A 5894-nucleotide genomic window follows, 5' to 3' on the forward strand; every position below is an offset into this window, starting at 1 on the left:
TCAGATATGCCCTCTGATCCACCAGCTTCAGCCCCACCACCTTGTCCACAAAAGGTGACCACTGTTGTAATCTGTCTGTAAAGGTGATATAGGTAAAGGTGTGGAACAGGACCTTAGTTTGGCAGTACTCTTGACCATCTGACACTTGGGATTTTGAATCAAACAAATAAACTTGTATATAAGATGTTGAATGTTATTTAGTTACGTGTCCCTATTTTGCCTACTATCTTACCCAACTAATCCCAAAGAAAATCTCCCCTCAAACCCAATCCCTTCTAAAGAGATGTTCTCTTCTTGATCCCTAATCCTAACTCCCCCCAAAATAACTGCCAAGCCCCAATATTCTTTTCTTTTTAAAACTCCCCTCGGAATTCTCACTTCCACCCACTCTCCCACCTGTCAGTCATTCCTCATCTGCACCTACTAATGTTGTATTAACACTTTCTTACCTGAACACAATTTCAAATGAGTTTTAAGCATATATATATATATAGTTTTGATTTAGTTAAAACTCCTTCCCCTCATTATAAATCCAGAGAGTGGAACTTAACCCCACCAAGTTCTATCCGTATGGTGTGCAAGAGAGTTCAATCTCTCAACAAAGACAACAGTCCTTAACAAAAGTCCTTAATGGCAAGATGATCCCCTGTAAAAGGAGGAAAAAACACCCTGCCCCAAACCCAAAACCTGCACCACAGTCCAGGATACCAGTTCTCAGTCCTGAGTTGACTGTAGAACTTGCAACCTCCTTTTTGGACAATCCATCCACAATGACATTTGCATTTCCTGCTTCATGCTAAATGCTTGGTATTCTTGCAGCTTCCTTGCAGTAATTGGTTTTGATTCTTCATCATTTGAAGCCGTAGAAGAGCGTGATGATCTGCCTGTATGAGGAACCTCTCGCCCCAGACGTAAGGCTGGATCTTCTCAGATGACTGCTGAGCACTCTTTTTGTATGGAAGAGTGATTTTTTCCCCTCTTTCCACTAACCTTGTACTAAAATAGGCTACTGGGTGTTTTATTCTTTCTTTTTCTTGGAGTAAAACAGCTCAAGGACCTATTTCTGCGGTTAGTATGAATGGTCTGTCAAACTTAGGAGCCATAAGAATTTACACAAAGTTTGCTTTAGTTGTTCAAAAACAAGCTGACAACCCTCCTTCCATTTTACTATTTCAGGACTATAGTTTTTAGTTAGCTCATGCAGCAGAGATTCCGTCTCTCCACTTTGAAAGAAATCTGTGATAACTCGTAAGTCCTGATAAAGCCCCAACTTTGTTTGGATGCAGGTGTGGGCCAATTTTTTATAGATTCCAGCTTATCGTCTAGTGGGGCTAAAGTGCCACTCCCCACCTTGTGCCCAAAATAAACCACTTCTCTTTTGCCAAACTGGCACTTAAAAGCTTTTATGGTTAAACCTGCTTTCCCAATGGCAGTTAACACATTTAGCAGATGTTGAAGATGCTCCTGAATGTTGCACTATAAATGGCTATTTCATCAATATATGCCAATGTATAACCTGACATTCCTCTGAGCACTTCATTAAGTAGTCTCTAAAAGGAAGCGGAGCGACTGATTTATTTATCAAAGGGAGCACCATGAACGTCAAAAAGTCCATCTGGCAGACTTTCCTTCTAAATTCATCTGCCAGAACCCCTTACAAAGGTCTATGGTAGATGACACAGAGGCTGAACTCAATAGATCTAATAAAGTGTCTGTCAGTGGCACAGGATAGGCCACCATAGCTGTGATTCTGCTCAGTTTTCTATAGTCTACAGAGAATCTAATTGATCTATCTGGCTTATTGACCGATACTATTGGTGAGGGCCATGGAACATTAGACTCTCTGATGACACACAACTCCAGCATCTCTTGTATCTGCAAGCACCTTCCTGAAGCAGCTGTTTGTATGGGAGCATGACCCCGATGTTAATAACATGCCTTAGGAGGTTGGTTCTCCCAGGTTTAGAACTGAAAAGGTATGAAAATGGTTGCAGGACTTCAAGAATGGCTTTTTGGGTATCTTTAGGAATAACTTAAGCCCACTTAATTTGGTCAAGGACTCCCCCTCTTTGCTTTCTTGTAATAACTCTTGCTCTGTTTTATAGTCCTCTCATGGTAAAATAGATGGTATACAGGAGCCTCTCTGGTACCATATGGGTTCAGAATGTTAATAGATACCACTTTCTGCCTTCCACTTTCGAGACTGTATAGGTCGTACGGTCATATTTATCTCTGACTACATAAGGCCCTTCCCATCCAGCTTCCAACTTATTATGCTTCCTAGGCTGGAAGACTATAACCTCGCCTCCTATCTCAAAGCTTCTAGTTCTGGCTTTTTGATCATACCACTGTTTTTGCTTTTGTTGTGCCATGACCAAATTTGCACCAGCCAATTCCATTGTTTCCTTTAACCTTTGCTGGAGCTCCATTATATATTTTACTACTGCCACTTTCTCCTCAGAAACTAGACCTTCCCAACTTTCTCTCATTAGGTCGAATGGACCTCTCCCCCTTCTTCCAAACAATAATTCAAAAGGTGAAAAAGACCAGTTGAATCCTGGGGCTCTTTGCAAATATCATCAAAGGCATTCTTTTGTCCCAATTGTGTGGATGTTCCGCTACATAAGATTTAATCATTTTTTTCAGAGTACTATTATATTTTTCAACCAGGTCACTTGTTTGGGGATGAATGCTGTAGATGTGAAGTGCTTTATACCACAACACCTCCACAAAATTGGATTACATCTGACAAGAATACAATTCCCCTATGCAATATGAGTTCCTGGGGAAATCTTAAACGAGAGAATATTTTTAACAGGGCCTATGCCACTGACATAACATCAGTGTTTCTGAGAGCTGCAGCATCTGGGAAACGAGTTGCAAAATCAACCACTGTAATCACAAAATATTTTCCATTCTGAGTAGGTTTTGTGAATGGACGTACTATATCCACAGCCACTCTAGAAAAGGTTTTCCCAATCAAGGGCAATAGCTGTAAGGGAGCTTTAATCTTTCCCCCTCCCTTTCCCACTCTTCGACACACCTCACAAAATTTACAGTACTCGGTAACATCTTTAGAGGTATTTGGCCAATAGAAATTGACTGCTGAATGCCTATGAGTTTTCCTAATTGCCATATGTCCAGCCACAGGTACATAATGGGCCAACTTCACCAGCTAAAGTCTGTATGTCTTTGGAATTATTTGGTGTTTTCCAGCATCCCAACTCCCATTTCTGTTAGCGGACAGCCATTTTCTATACAATAAGCGATTCCCCTGCAGATATGTTCTCTTTGGGATTCATTAAAAGAGCTTTCTTTCCTCTGTGCCAGGGATCATAGAGATTGTAAGCTCTCACCACTCAAAGTAGCATTTTTAAACTCTCTGTCTACTTGAGTTGGGGCTTCAAAAGGCACATGGGCAATTTTATCAAAAAACTGGTCCTCTCCCTGGTTGCTAGGCAACAGATTGAATGGCATATTTACTTCTGACATACTGTTACAGGTGACTTTTTCTCAGCCAACACTCACATTCACTTTGCCCATTGTTAACCCCTACCTCATATTCTCCCTCAAAACCTCTCCAGTTTACTGTAACTCTGGCTAAAGATATCTGAACAGGCCCTCCCTTTATACATTTGATGTTAATGGTTCTTTGAGGTAAAATATTTTTGGAATGAATCAAATCTGAGCGCATCTGCACCTACCAACGTTCTCAATTTCAGAACAGTTTTAAATATATATAATTTTGATTTCATTACAGGCACTGATTCCCCTGAGGCCTCCATTGGACACCGGACAGAAGCCACTGGGTAAGGATTGATAGGATGCATCTCAGTTTGGTCTCCTATGTCAATCATGAAATCAAAGTATGGACTCATTTAATCTTTTGGGGGAAGACACTCGTCTCTAGCCTTTTCCACCACTCCAAAATGTCCTTCTATTCTTCTTCCTATCTGACATCACCTCTCTGAAGCAGTGAAATGCCCAAATAGACTGTGGACTATTATTTTAGAATTTATTACCCACCCTTCACCCAGAGTTCCCAGGGCGGTTTACAACAATTTTAAAATACATGATTAAAAACAAACAACACCATAGAAAATAGGGTGGATCCTAAAAATATACATCTCAACTGCCAAAGGCCAGAGTAAAGAGTGCCGTCTTCAGTATTCGCTGAAAGTTGCACAATGAAGTTGACAGACGCACCTTGGCCAGAAGCTGGCGCCAGGCATGACTGGTACGTTGGGCACCAGTCTGCCCTGGGACCATGGCACTTTAGCCCAAGCCCACACCCATACAGGCAGTGCGGGCCTAACCCTGCTGTGGATCGCAGAGGGAGCTCCCAGGCACCCCCCCAAATGTCCTTCTACACTTCTTCCAATATGACACCATCTCTGAAGCAGCAAAATACCAAAATAGACTGTGAATGCTCCATCGTGCCAATTCTCATACTCCTGTGTTTCCCCTGTTCCTTTCTGCATGATTTTGAAAGAAAAATGAGGGCTTTTTTTTTTTTAAAAAAAGTTTGAAATACTAGACACAGGTAAGCATTAGGCAGGCATGAGTTGGCAGCATCATTAAGATAATATGCCAAATTTTCAGGTGGGGTAACTCCAGGGGCTAGCCACCTCTACAATTCAATTTTGCCAAGCCAGATTTTGTTAGAACCTCAGATATATATGGGGGAGACTGTCAACAGCAGTAAAGAGTGAGGGAAAAATAAGATATGATTTCATTTTAATAATATTCACTGAGTAGCAATTGGGGGAAGGGCCACAGCTCAGTGGCAGAGCATCTGTCTTGCATGCAGAAGGCCCCAAGTTCAATCTCCACCATCTCCAGGTAGGGGTGGGAAAGTCTCCTACCTGAAAGACTAGAGAGCAGCTGCCAGTCAGTGTAGATAATAATGCGCCCGATGGACCAGTGATCTGACCATAGCTTCTCATTTCCATGATGATGATGATGATGATTTTGTACTCAGAATGATGGCTAATTTGCCCACAAAGATTGGCTGGCTGGCTAAAAATAATAAAAAATTGTGTAACCACACAAGCTGGCTGCTTTTTATTGTTTGTGTGGTTAGCAACAGGAAAATAACAATAATACTGAATTCAGAAAGCTGTGGCTAAGGATGCCCACTAAGAGTAATAAGAATTCTTAGCAATGGGAATAAAATTTTTAAAAATCAGATAGAAAACATATGTAAATGAATGGGTTTGGAACTGATTAGGAAAAAATATAAAACATATACAAACTGAACAACTGCCACCAAACTCCCACCAAACATTTCTAAGAGGCAGAACTTACAAAACATTTCTGCATTTTTAGCCTTCACACACACACACACCCAAGCACTGTGATTGGAGATTGGTCACAGCATTCTAACCTTCTCAACCTTTCCATATCCTGGAATTCCCCTTACATGGTGTTGTAATTGCTACATTGCTGAGACTCTCTTTCTGGCTTAAATAGAGACCGTTTTGAGCTATAGATCTGTACAAATCTCTACAAATGAATCAAGACTAGGTGTTCAATTTGGTAGACATCTGTAGCTGCTTCAACTCAATCTGGACACATCACAGATCGACACGATTGGGTTTGTGATTCACCAGAATCCTGTGCACAGCCCTACAAATTATTCAGCTGTGCAAAGGAGCCCTGGCCTAACAACATAACACTGAAATGCAAAGCATCATAGGAGAACCTTAAAAAAAAGAGTAAACACATAATAAAAGTTTGGTATTAATATTATATATTAGTTTTAAAAACCCTTTATTGCTACAATAGGTTAGTCCTTTGCCAACAAATGCCTCCAAGGAAATTAGGAAAGGCATTGCCTAGTTTTTATATGATGTAAAAGCTAACATATGCAAAATCCAAGGGTTGCATTCAAT

Source organism: Rhineura floridana, chromosome 3, assembly GCF_030035675.1.
Source record: "Rhineura floridana isolate rRhiFlo1 chromosome 3, rRhiFlo1.hap2, whole genome shotgun sequence".
NCBI classification, from domain to species: Eukaryota; Metazoa; Chordata; class Lepidosauria; order Squamata; family Rhineuridae; genus Rhineura; species Rhineura floridana.